Source organism: Sitophilus oryzae, unplaced genomic scaffold, assembly GCF_002938485.1.
Source record: "Sitophilus oryzae breed Bouriz unplaced genomic scaffold, Soryzae_2.0 scaffold_864_pilon_pilon, whole genome shotgun sequence".
Classification (NCBI taxonomy): domain Eukaryota; kingdom Metazoa; phylum Arthropoda; class Insecta; order Coleoptera; family Curculionidae; genus Sitophilus; species Sitophilus oryzae.
The window spans coordinates 22,519-37,538 of NW_022147488.1; the positions used below are offsets into that span (position 1 = coordinate 22,519).

The window sequence follows — 15,020 nt, forward strand, 5'->3', positions numbered from 1 at the left end:
TAGTTAGGGATAGTATGTCTGAATATTTTGCATTTTTTTTATTAATATTCTGTTGTTACACTGCATTAATACTTGTTATTTTGGATGTAGGAAAATGATTTTTAATGTTTTTAAGTAAAGACTGGTTTAATAAAAATAATAATAACAGTAATAATTTGTTATACCTATTAACAACAAAATTTAAAATAATTTAAAATAACCATTTTTTTACGTAGTAGCAAAATATAAACAATAAATTAGATGTCAAAATTATTTATATTAGATCCTATTTAAAAATAATATAGTCTTTAAATTGTTTGTGGCAACGTTGGTTTATTAAATAATAATAATTACAGAATTATTTTGTAATAATTAACTCCCCTCCTAAACATTCTACATTCTACATTCTGAAACAAGATTGTATTTCTGATGTAAATTTAATTTTTACACTCACAAAACTCATTGTGAAAATAATATCGTTTAATAATCATCATTTAATATTAATAAACTGTTTTACGAAATTACAATTTTTGTGAAACTATGCAAAAATATCTTATTTTTACAAGTTTCTTATTAAAAATACTCTAATATATCAATATTTTTTTCCTTAAAGCCATGCAAAATCACTTGCCATAAGTCATTGAAATATTAGAGTACAGGTAGGTGTAGAAAACAAATGAATCTGACGATGAACCGTCACCAGTGTAAATCAATAATAATTCCTAATAAATATAGTAACTATCATAGCCCTAGTAAAACTTGACATGTTAAATAGTTTCCCTCTAAATATATTGGTACTATTATTTCCAGTACAAAAAAGTTTTTCCCTGATAATCATCAATACTAAATATGCAGATGCAGATATAAATATGATGGCATTTACAATTATTTTAATAATAATTACCGTTTATAATAAATAGATATAATTAATTAATTATACCTCGCTAATAAAGACTTTTCTAGATAAATAATATCTTTTTTATATTCAATCAATAAACTAGCCGAAGGATAAACAAGGAAAAGGCCGCTCATAAGCGGAAATTTAATTCCAATCAACGTTTCTGCAAGAATAACAATTAATTTTATCATACGTTGGTACTATCTTGATGATATTCGTATGCAGATTCAGAGATGCAGCAGGTTGTCTAGGCGGTGTTGTCAAAGTACCCTTTTCTTAGAAAACACAAAAAAAATAAAGAGTCCCATATACCTTTTTTCCCATATTTTATGATTATAAACAATAATTTATTTTCTGTAATAGATATAGTTTTATATAAATAAAGTTTATACCAGGGATGACGAACCTTTTGAGACGAGGGTCAAATATATTTTTTCATATTTTTTAGTACCGTAAAATGGGGTGAATAGAAACAGTTTCGTAGGCTATTAGTGATATACCGGTTGACAAAAATGTGGTATTATTTTCCCGAATATTTTAAAACATGGGTCTTTGTTTGTTCTTTGCTTATACATATAATTTGATTTTTGAAAAATATGCGTATAAATATTAAATAAAAATAACATTTGTGTTTCTATTCACCTGCTATTCGGGAGAATAGAAACACACATTGATGTTAAGGTTTTTATCTATTCTACTTTCAACAAGGTGATTAGAAACAGTAAATTATTACATATTTAAGTAGGTTTAACAATAATTAACAATACATATAATATAACAACTTACATGTACCAGCTTATGTATTACTTTAAAAATAAATATTTTATTTATAAAATTTTCGCGCCATACAAAATAGGTGATAAATCGATCTCACATTTATTGATCACCTGATTGACAGAAACAGTGCTGCCACAGATAAAAATATAGTTTTTACATTTTATTGTGTATTACCAATGATAGAAAAATTATATATGTCGACTCTTTTTACTTTGAATATTTTTAATCGTGATTTGATTTTTTTCAGAAATTTTGTTTCTTTTCACCACTATGTTTCTATTCCCCCCATTTTACGGTACTTTGAGTAATAGATACTATAGGTCTTTATGATTTATTTAGATTAAGTTTGTGTGATTTTAATAAAATCTGATACTCATGATTCGCCTGTAATCAAGCACATAGTTAGGGGGTCCAAGAGTCCTAGACCCTTCAGTCCCACCCAACCTCAAATCTACAAATTTTGTGGGTTTTAACTGAATTAATGCTTAGATCGAGGCTTAGATAATATACAATGTCCCCACTCCTTTTCTATCTTTTTAATGGAACAACATGGAGATTTGAAGTAAGGCAATATGTTTAAAAATATTAAGTTTTAGTCTAAATATGACAGTTTAAAATTTCAAGATGGCGGCTTAACTTATTAAAATATCCGCACGTAAATTCAAACTATGATATGTAAAAATTTTAAAGCTTTATTTCTCCAAGGGTATCAATGTTTTTAATACTAAATATCTAATGAAGTTTATTTATTGATCAGTTATTATGTTGCAATAATAAAAATAATACTACCTTATACAGAGTGTCTAAAAATTTATTTTAAATAATTATTAGCTTCAAACGGCAATAACTTCTTTAATTTAAACAGAATGCCCTGTATATTTTAGGAGAATCAGACGCACAATTAAATTGTCTATCAAATTGTATTATACCATTTTTTACCTATCCCTCCAAGTTTTCGTAGAAAATGCATTTTCTTATAATTTAGACCTCATTTATCAATATATCCATGGAATATTGACATTTTAGATTGTTTTTAAAGCAACAAATGTACAAAATGTACAGAGTAGTAATATTATCGTTTTTAGGAAAACGATAATATTACTAGCCCATTTGTATGCAAAAAAAACTATTTAAATCTTTATAAAAGAGTATACCATTAATTAAATATAACACCATTATTTCCGCCCATATTCTAATTAATTACATACTTAATTGTGTTCGTTAATAAATTATTATAAATAAATGTGGATTTGAGTCAGAAATCAATATAATAATAAGTTATCAAATTAAAGTCTCTGTTATTATAAATAAGCATTTATTAAAAAATGATATATCATTTTTAAGGTGTTACTTTTTATCATACTGTCTAATGCCCATACAAAATTCAGTTTTTTAGTATTTGGAGCAATTATTATTAATCAACGCAAACAGTCAGTTAATGTAGTTTGAATACTGGAATCATATTAATTGGTCCTCTTTAACAAATATTTAAACAGTTTTTTTTTATTTTTTAATTAAATAAACGAATTATATCGACAATATTAGTATCTGTACTCTTTAAAAATTTGGTACATCTTTAAAAATAATTTAAAATGTCAATAGTCCATGGGTATATTGATAAATAAATTCTAAATTACAAGAAAATGCATTTTCTACGGAAACTTAAAGAGATAGGTAAAAAATGGTATAATATAATTTGATAGACAATTAAATTGTGCATCTGATTCTCGTAAAATATACAGGGTGTTCCATTTAAATTAAACAAGTTATTGCCGTTTGAAGCTAATAATTATTTAAAATAAATTTTTAGGCACTCTGTATAAGGTAGTATTATTTCTATTATTGCAACACAATAACTGATCAGTACATAAACTTCAGTAAATATTTAGTATTAAAAACTTTGATACCCTTGGAGAAATGAAGCCTTAAAATTTTTACTGCAATTTCACAAAATTGAAAATATTTCAAAAACAGTAAGGTTTTAAGTATAATAAATCTTAATCAAATTTACCTTTATTTTAATCGTAGAAACTAAAAAATGTAATAATATACAGGGAGTTCCATTTAAAAAATACAACTTTGATATTTTTACCTATTTGGGACACTCTGTATCTTGTAAAATTATTTTTAAATTGTACCACTAATAGTCCTTCATCGAACCCAAAACTTACAATTTGTAAAAATCTCATCGTTTAGCTACAATACTCCGTGTCGTATGTGGTGAACAACCCTGTATAGTATCAGACACAGCTACTTTTGTTGCGCAATTTTTTTGCAGCCGCTGCAAAAGTTGCATACAGTGTTCATACACCAGCAGAAAGTAGCCCAAAACGCGCAGTTTTTATGCAGCAGCTGCCTAAAAAAGTTGCAGATCGACACTACATGCTTTTCATATGTTCACACCAAAGCGCTACTTTTGCAACATATTTTGGTAGCCGCAGCCTTTGAGGGGTAACATTCAACAGTACACCACCCACAGCTCAAGATATCGTGTGTGTACCTTTTGGGAGACGGTTGCGTTCTTTTTTTAAATGGATGAGTGGATGTGTGGATGAAATGGATGAGACAGTGTTAGCAGCAGCATATTTATATGTGACTTTGGCGGCGAAACAAGCACACGAGTGTGGGTCAGGGAATGGATAAGAAAGCACGAACAGTTGGGTGCATCCAATAATTTACTTACTGAATTGCATGATCAAGACGAGTGACACGTGGCACTTTAAAAATTCTATTAAACATTTTACTTGTTCTCGGTTCCAAATCGCTTGTTTTGACTTCGACGACATCGCAATTTGTCATCGCAACTGAAAAAAAGTGTATACATTTCGGGCATACCAACAGAATACTGCACCGATGTCCGCAGTAAAAGTTTCAACTAATTAGTAAGCTTTTGCTGCACTTGCAACCTTCCTCAACAACTGTTCACACACGGCTATTTCTTAAACTGCACGCAACAAAAAAGTAGCCTACGCAACCAAGCTGCGTTCGCAACGTTGCAGGTTGCCTATGTATTCACACTTGCAGCAGATCAAGTTGTGCAGTTTTTTAATGTGCTGCGCAGCAAAAGTAGCTATGTCTGATGCTACCTTTAAAGGTGCAAAGGTATATACACTTTATTTGATATTTTGTAAACTGTTGCTTTAATTCTAATACCATAAAAGCATTTGTCATCATTTGCGTAACTTTAGAACTACAGGGAGAACGACAGACGACAGTTTGTATTGCAATGAAATTTTGTGAGCATAACTAGGTTAATTCAGAGCACTTTTTAAAAATATAGAGATCTCTGAAAAAGTTACATATCAAAGTTGTGTTTTTTTGTAATGGAACATCGTATACAGGGTGGCCCATCGAAAACGTTCCGCAAGGCATAACGGCCAGGGTAATTTTTGTTTCAGAAAATTTAAAAACATGTCAATCTTGTTTGTGAGGGGGACAACTTTTGCCCCAAAAATGATTGCAAAATCCTCAACCCCCTAAGCGGGGGTGTCATCCCCCAATTTTTTTTCTAGTGGTACCGCAATGAAAAGGGCTGTCTATTCTCTATACTTTCCCGCTTCGTTTTTGAAAATCGGTCGAGTCATTGAGAAAATAAGAAGGATTGAAATTTGAAAAGTTTATTTAAACATTTATAAGAGTAAATGATAAGGATAAATTCCTTCGACCAATTTGCTGTTTTTTCTTATTATTTCTAGATGTTTACGCATTTTTTCACTTGCCACAAGGTTGAACGATCAGGTTAGGTAGAGTGTACTTTCTTTTTGAACGTTGTAGTTAATCGGCACAACTGTCGGTACTAGGCTGAGGACAAGGCCAGGGCTTTTCACGAGGTGCACACACAAAACCCTCAGAAATTGAAAGTGTGGGCTGGTATTTTTAGAAATTCTATTGTGAGTCTTTTTTTTCTTCCTGGAAATCTAACAGGTGATATGTACTTGGATTTACTGGAAAATACCATCGACCCAGCCCTAACTAACATCATAGAGAACAATCCTGGATACGTTGAAGCAGAAATAATATTTCAACAAGACGGTGCACCTCCACATTACCCTCAAAATGTGCGTAATTATTTAAACAATAACTTTCCCGTTCGGTGGATAAGACGAAGGGGTGCAATTGAGTAGCCTCCCCGGTCACCCGATTTGACTCCTTTAGACTTTTTTCTATGAGGACACAAAAAAAGTAAAGTGTATAGCACTCCACCCGCCTCATTAGAAGACCTGCGAAGACGAATTATTGATGTTTGTCGCGAAGTGACCCCGGAAGTTCTTCAGAATGTTCTAGAACGGATTGAAAACAATTTGTTTTACTGTATGGAGGTTAACGGGCAACATTTTCAGCATTTGCTTCATTAATAAGATAAGTTTTTTTAGTTAGGTAATTCAATTTATGCGTTTTTTGCAAAAAGTACTTTTCAAATTTCAATCTTTCATATTTTCAAAATGACTCGACCGATTTTTAAAAACGAAGTGGGGAAATATAGAGAATAGAGAGCCCTTTTCATTGACACGCCACTTGACCCCCCTTCCCATTTGAAAAAAGTTGGAGGATGACACCCCCACTTAGAAGGTTGAAGATTTTCCAAACATTTTTGGGGCAATAGTTGCTCCCCTCAGAAACAAAATTGACGTGTTTTTGGATTTTTTGAAAAAAAAACCCTGGCTGTTATGCCTTGCGGAACGTTTTCGATGGGCCACCCTGTATATTAATTGACTTTCGGATTATGGGAGAAAAAGAAAGGTGGGTCCCTAACCTCTAATAAACTTGAGAATTATATGACTAAAATGTATGGTTCTTGACATATTTCTAAAAATTTTCTAAAAATAAAGAACAATTTTTAAATTACAACAAAAGCTACCTAAACTGAAATTAACCAGATATAGCCTAATATGTCTTCTTCTTCTTCTTCTTCTTCGTACGTTAGGACTAAGTCCTGTGTTTTCTTCAATGGTTCCCGAAGAACAGTTGGGATGATGAAGATCAGAGCTTTCATGCCATCTTATAGGTGGTCGTCCCGGCGGTCGAGGCGTGTTGGGTCTCTTCTCCTTCGCAATTTTCGCTAACCGGTCGTCTGGCATCCTGTCCACAAGGTCTCTCCACTCTCTTCTCCTGGTTCTTGCCCATCTTACTACATCCTTACTCCATCATATTCTAGAATGTCACTCTATCTAAAGAAGAAAACATTCGACCGATGTGTACTCCCAGTCATCACCTATGCATGCGAAACTTGGACACTTAAAACGGACATCATAAGGAAACTGCAGGTCGCACAAAGCTCAATCGAACGAAATATACTGGGAATAACCAAAAGAGACCGTAAAAGAATAGAGTGGATACGTCAAAAGACACAGGTAATCAAATCCCTCAAATGGCAATGGGCAGATGGACCACAAAAATTACAGCATGGACCGACGAGGAATTAAGAAACCTAGACGAAGACCGAACCTGAGATGGGGCCATGATATTAGGAAATTAGTAGAGATAACTTGGGCCCGCAGAGCCAAGAATAGACAACTACAAAAAGAGTATGTGAGGGAGGTTACACCATAATTGCAAATGGTTGAATAAGCTGAAAATGATGATGATGATGACATAAGCATTTACTAAACTTCTACAACCAAAATTGGCTGATTTATATTGGTTAAAATTTATGAAAAAAAAATTCACTTAGAGGGCTGAAAATTGACATACTCATGTAAAATTAAAAAAAAACTTGTTTAAATAATGATAGTTCTATGTAGGTTACTAATCTATCTTGTGTGAAAAAAAAAACAACGTAGAAAAGACTTAAACAAAAACGACAAATTGGCAACATTGTCCCTAGTAAGGAAATCATTATTAGATCTTTTAGGTAAATACTTTTCCTTAAAATTGTTTTGTCGGTTTAAATTGCGAGAGGTAATTACACTTACGTCACTTAAAGTTACTTTAGCATTATATAGGCAAATTGAATTCTTTATCATTAGATTTCATTACTTGATTGAAATTTTAAGAATGCACAAGCCGTCTTTGACACTCTTTTTCGATCGTATGGTACCCATTGTGAATTTGGAAAATTCTAAATAAATTAAGGTTTGCGCACTATGCGACTGTTGATCTCTCCAAGAATATACAGGGTGGTACGAACTATATTCCGGAAATTTCGTAAGCATATTTTGCAGATAAAAATAAGTAAAAAAGTTCGTATAAATGTATGTCCTAAAATGCTTAGTTTCAGAGATACAGGGTGTAGAAGTTTCATTTTTATTTCGATTTTTTCTAAATAATTTCTGAAGTAACATCAATAGTTGGATGAAAATCGCTGTTTGGGAGTTTTTTGACATGAGAAATTTGATTTTGATGTTAATATGATTCTTACGTAAAGACGGAAAGAGTACATCGAAGAATTGTTTGATGAAGAGAGAATAGAAAATGTGATACAACAATGTAATACAGGCCCTATGATAACAATGGGTGAACTAGAGAAGGCTATAAAAACAGCAAAAAATAGAAAGGCAACGGGTCCGGATGAAATACCATCGGAAATACTCAAATGTCTCGATATTAAAGGAAAACAGTCGCTACTATCGCTTTTTAACAAAATATACGAATCCGGAGTTATACCAACTGACTGGATCAAGTCAACATTCGTAATGATCCCCAAAAAGGGAAACTCTAGGAAGTGCTCTGATTACAGAACTATCAGTTTAATGAGCCACGTCCTAAAAATTTTCCTTCGAATTATACATTCAAGAGTATATGCCAAAATAGAGGAACAAATTAGCGAGACACAGTTCGGATTCCGCAACAATCTTGGAACTAGAGAAGCACTTTTTTGCATCCAAGTCCTTGTTCAAAGATGCAGAGATGTCGATCACCCTGTCTTTATGTGCTTTATTGATTTCGAAAAAGCATTTGACAGGGTAAAACATGATAAATTGGTTGCGATTTTACGGGAAGTGGGCATTGATGATAAGGATCTCCAAATAATTAGAAACCTTTATTGGAATCAGCAGGCAAGTGTTAAAATTGGCAAAAATACCTCGGAAACAATAGCAATCCGTAGAGGTGTGCGACAGGGATGCATTATGTCGCCACTACTTTTTAATCTTTACTCTGAATTCATCTTCAGGGAGGCGCTCGAGGAAATCGATGGCGGTGTCAAAGTGAATGGAGTTAATGTCAACAACTTAAAATATGCTGACGATACCGTTTTGTTAGCCAGTAGTCCGGAAGAACTGCAGTTGCTGTTGGATAGAGTTACAAGTACATGCGATGAGTATGGGTTAAAACTTAACACTCAAAAGACTAAGCTTATGACCGTTAGTAAACATCCTATAAATCCGATACCAATAACAGCTTATGGAGTCGACCTTGAGCAAGTTGATAATATCACCTACTTGGGCTCTAACATTAATAACGATTGGGATATGAGCAAGGAAATCAAGCAACGTATAGAGAAAGCTAGATCGGTATTCTATCGGATGAAGAAAGTGTTATGTAGTCGAAATATTAACATAGAACTAAAGTTAAGACTTACAAGATGCTACATATTTTCCACTTTACTTTATGGGGCGGAAAGTTGGACACTCACAGAGACATTGCTAAAGAAACTCCAGGCTTTTGAAATGTGGGTGTATAGGAGATTGTTGCGGATAAGTTGGGTTGACAAGGTTCGTAATGAGGAAGTTTTGAGTCGCTTGTCCAAACAACCCGAAATAAATAAAAACATCAAGATCCGGAAGTTAGAATATTTTGCGCACGTTATTCGACACCCTGAACGATACAACGTCCTCCATTTGATTATGCAAGGTAAAATAGAGGGTAAGAGAGGACCTGGTCGTAGACGCACATCGTGGCTTCGAAATTTGCGGGATTGGTTCCAAAAATCAAGTGCAGCACTCTTTAGGGCTGCTGCCAACAAAATTATAATAGCCAATATGATAGCCAACGTTCGTTGAGGACATGGCACTCGAAGAAGAAGAAGAAGAATGACAATATACACGGAAGGTTACGTTTAATATCCCTATTTTCGTTAATTTATATAGTAGGATTCTAATTTAGTATGCCGTCCGCGATCCTCGGCCGCATTATTTATAGCACAAGAAATTACAATAAAGTCAACAATATTGTAAAACCTTCAACTCGCTCTTTGCATACACATCCTATTTATTATAATACGCCCACAATGTTAAAGAGAACGCGATAGACGATAGCGACTATAAAGCGATCTGGTGCATCTGCCCAATACCCCCGTTAAAACTAGAGGCTTACGCTCTTCCGCATTATTTATTATCAATAATTTATAAATTAGTGCTAACAATAAAATATGGGTTAACGGTTAATTTTATTATAGCGTTTTAGTTTAAGAGGCGTATTTAGAAAGGTTACTGATTACAAATCTGATTTATAAGTATACGATATATTTGGTCAGAGAGCAATAAATATATTTTATATCTACTTATTTTCTACAGTTCATAGGCAATTGTTTAATTGCCTTCATAATTTATTTTGAAATACGTAATAAATAAAATTATTTAAATGTTCATCATATGTCTTGAAAGCTATGATGTGTAAAACGTCCAAACCTGTTTCAAACCTTTAGGCTAGTGTTTCTCTAATTTGGTTTTCTAATTTTCAGGTTTACCATATGATCCATATTAAAGCAACATCTGCGTTCTCAAATCAAAACAGAGCCTGGTAGTACAGTTACTCTGGCACTTTAACTCTTACTTTGCCAGTCGTAAGTGGTCCACTGGAAAAGCTTTAAATTTGAAAATTAGTATCATCCCACCCCACCGTTTTTGAGAAAGTGCAAAAAATTTTGGATTCGATTCCCATATAACACACAATATCCGCAGGATATTCATAGAATGTCGGAATGTCCCATTATAAGATCATCTTATAACGTCATCTATAGGATATCCCCCAGACATCCTGAAATCCTGTAGATGTCTCAGAATAGAATATCCTATGGATATCTCTGTCGCATATCTAATGTACATCCAGCTGAGATATCCAAAGAAGCTCATGATAATAAAATATCCTAACAATATCGTCTAGATATTTAGGAAAAATAAATAATGTACTACTTTTTATATTACATAAAATGCAACAAACCATACAGATAGATATATATATATTACGTCAAGGCAACAAAATATCCTGTTGGTATCTTCTGGATAATCTGGATATTTATGAGCTAGGCCACTCCTAGTAATACAGAGAATTTAAAACGCCCGCGCAAAAAATTTCCCACAATCCATCTCGACAGTTGTTTGTTTTTGAATCGTGTATTATTTGGTATTATTCAGTTCTTTGATTTGCCAAAAATTCATAAACCGGACAAGTCTATGCGCCCAATTGTTTCGGCTGTAGGTTCTCCGACTTATAATTTGGCAAAATGGTTATCAAGGGAGTTCGAAAATTTACCTGATCATGAACCTTCTTTCTCAGTTAAAAATAATATTGAATTCATTAACAAAATTAAAGATATAACATTGCATGAAGGTGAAATTTTGGTCTCCTTTGATGTATCTTCGTTGTTCCCAAGTGCTCCAATTCCACATACTTTAGGCTATTTGAAGGAATTACTGAACGCAAATGGTCTCGACAACAAAACTGTGATTGAATATATTGAGCTTACATCGTTATGTATGAAACAAAACTGTTTTCAATTTAATAACAACTTTTTTGAACAGCGGGAAGGTACAGCAATGGGTAATCCATTGTCTCCATTTTTGGCTAATTTATTCATGAGCAGGTTTGAAGTGGAAGCTAAGAATCAGTTTAAGTATTTTCCAAGAGTATGGGTTAGGTATGTGGATGATATTTTTGTTGTTTTTGACACACATTGAGACACCATAGATAATTTTATTTCTAAGTTAAATAATCGTTTTCCTTCCATTAAATTTACGCATGAAATTGAGAACAACGACAGATTACCATTTCTAGATGTATGAGTTATTAGAAATATTAATAATTGCCTGGAATTTAATATCTATAGGAAAAATACGACCACACGCAGATATATTCCTAATGAATCACATCATAGTGTTGAACATAAAATGGCTAGTTTAAATTTCCTAGTTCATAGATAACTTAGTTTCCCACTTTCCAAAGAAAGATATGAAATAGAAAGAGATTACATTAGGAATGTAGCTGAGTGTAATGGATATTCTCCTTCACTAGTTGATAAATTAATTAGAAAACGTAGGTATAGGTTAATGATTTCTGAAAATTCGACTTTTCAAGTGGAGAAAGATACGTCTAAATATTTTTCGATACCGTTTGATAGAGAGTTATCCCGTGGTCTAAAAGGAATTTTTAAGAATATCAATTATAAACTTGTGTATAGTGCTAATAATAAATTGCAACAATTAATAGGTAATCCAAAGGATAAAACACCTCCACTGGTAAGGTCGGGTATTTATGAAATTTCTTGTAAAGATTGTAATCAGAAATATGTTGGGCAAACTAGAAGGTCAATATTAACTAGATATAAAGAACATTTAGCTCAGATAAGATATGGTAGACCGGATAAATCTTGCATTGCCGAACATATTGTTGATAAAGAACATTGTATAGATCTTAATAATTTAAAATTAATTAAACAAGTCTCAAATTACAGGCAATTAGATGCATATGAAAGCATCAGAATTAATAAATGTAAAGATAGTATGAACAGAGACAATGGTCCAATTCCTTCAGGTTCTTTGTTCCTACTACTCTAGTGGCGGAAATCTAACTGTTACGCTCAGTGGGCTCTGACTCGGTTTGCTAGATTTTGCCACGCCCACTCGGTGCCCACTGGGCGAGTATATAAACGCTCAACTTGTAGATTGTACTTTAGTTTATAATCATCTGCTGATGATGCTAACATGGTTAGCGAAACGCGCGTCCAGTGTAAAAGTAAAAGTGTTTTGGTGTATTGTGGTGATTTAGTGTTTTTATTTTGCTGTGTAACACCAAAGGTTCCAACCCTCAACTGTAATCTTTGATTTAGTGAAATTCGAGGTGAATTCGGTCGTTTATCGATATTGAATAGGTTTAAAAATGACTGAAACTAACAAAACTGGTTGAGTTTGACTTAGTTTTTTCTTATACTCATAGTTCTAGCCTTGTTCTAGCAGAAATTCTATCCTAACCTCAACTAATGTCGAAAAACGACGAACGACTCAGGGTCTCACAATGAAAAATTTGTGACAAAATTATAGGTGAAAATTTGTTAAAAAGCGCTTGTTCTTTATCCTTAAACCCATTTTCGTTCAAACAGCAATCCTTTTTTGTGTTTAAATTGTGAGTTTCTGGAATGTGTGGTGTTAGAAATTATATCTATATCCTGTGTGCTAACTTTGATGTAAACTGTTGCTGCTAGACTCCATAAAGGGTAGTATAATCTGGTATAATACCATATGATCGAAAAAAACGGCGTCAGAGGTGGCTTGGAAATGAAGATTGCTGTTATTTTGTATGTAAAATTATATGGGGAATGTCATCGATCGTAATTTTCAAGCCAATTGAACGCCGTTTTTTTTTCGATGGTACAGTATAAATTGAAAGCTCTTAACTCATACAAATAAGCTTTTAAATTTTGACGCAAAATTCATTGACATAATATGTAGGTATATTTTAGAGCTGTTAATAAAAATATCCAATGAATAACGTCAAAATGTGGCTAAATAAAAGTAAATCGCGAACGTTTTTACTATAAACTAAGGATGAAGTAAGTATTGTCAAATAACAGCCCTCATATAATGTCCTAAAAATATTCTATAATGCTCCCAACATCATCCTTGTATTATCCTATAAATATCCCAAATAATCGTAAAAGGCTTGCCTAGGGATGTCTTGAAGATGACTTTTTTTGTCCCATCTGGATATCCCATAAATATCCTCCTCTGGTTTTTGAATATCCCTAAGATATTTACTGTACCCTTGGTGGATATCCTCAAGATATCTATAGGATTGTGTTGTGTTATATGGGTTTTCTAGCTGAACCGTAGGTTCCACAGAAACTTTTATGGAACAAAATGAAGAGAATTAAATTCTCTACATTTTTTTTCTAAGTAACAAACCTCTAAAACTTACGGGGACAAAGTTAGAGGGTGCCAAAATCACTCAAACGCAATTTATTGCTTTTCGAGGATGTAGTTGCCATTCGGCTTATTCTCGTGTCCCTCCTCTGCTCCGTCAAAGCCCTCGCAAGCTACATTGCCGAAAGACGTCAGCTGATCGACTAGTTAGTGCTGGAATGCGGACCAGAGGGAGGGACACGACAATAGGCCGATCGGCAGTTGGTAGATTTTTTTATGCTCTTTAATTTTAAAACCTTTGCGACAGTAAAAAAATGCAAAAAAACTGCGTTTGAGTGACTTTGGCGTCCTCTAACTTTGTCCCCGTAGGTTTTAGAGGTTTGCTACTTAGAAATAAAAACGTAGAGAATTTAATTCTCTTCATTTTTTGTAGGACCTACGGTTCAGCCAGAAAATCGAATCCAAAATTTTTTGAAGTTTCTCAAAAACGGTGGGGTGGGGGAATACGAATTTTCGAATTTAAACTTTTCCAGTGGACTACTTACGACTGGCAAAGTATGAAAGCGGGGGTAATTAAATTACCAAGTTAGTGTTGGCAACTGCACCTCTAACTCCCATTAAGTTTAAATGGGAGTTAAAGGTGCCAGATTGACTGTACTATGGATACTATAATAAAATTATATAAATGTAAACGACAAAATTTCAATTTTAAATAAAAAATAGTTCTTCAGGGTCAAGGGAGAGTGATAAAAAAAACAAAAAGAAACAGGAAGCAAGATTGAGGATTTTGTAGAATGTAGAATGTTTAGGAGGGGCGAGTTAATCATCGCGACCTTACAGATCTATTATTGTGTTCCCCTTTCTTGAGTAATAACAAGTTCTCACAACTCATCATACAGTCTCAGAGCCTTAACAAAAGCCAGTATCTGAGTCGGCTTCACAGAGACCAGCTCTCCATCCTTGACATCAGTCGTACCAAAGTTCATGGCATGAAAGGTTGTCGTCTCGGCGCACTCAGTGATGAGATGTTCTGGTGTTTCCCCATTTTCCCACAGAGTCTGCATTCGCCGTTGTTCCTCGGCTTCAGCCTACTGTGTGTTCGTTGAGGAGACAGTGTCCTGTTAGAAATCCGGTGAGTGCGTCGCTGGCGAAGGGGTTTGATTAGAAAAAATTCATAATCCTTGAATTATGTTGTTGGGTTTTAAGTCAATAACCGGTAGCGGCTAGACAGCTAACTTTTAATCCATAAGGATATTTCCAGATTTTTCATTTTTTTTTCCTTTCTTTCAAAATTTAAAAAAACATTTCCTTCAAAATTTAAAGTTTCTACTCTTTTAGAAGTACCTTATGCC

General features: G+C 33.5%; 1 protein-coding gene across 1 annotated transcript in view; it reads left to right on the plus strand.

Annotated features, from left to right (window-relative positions):
• Positions 1 to 15,020, plus strand: part of LOC115890402 (transient receptor potential cation channel trpm-like) — a 134,586-nt gene that overhangs the window by 6,391 nt on the left and 113,175 nt on the right. The gene's annotated exons all lie outside the window — the stretch shown is intronic.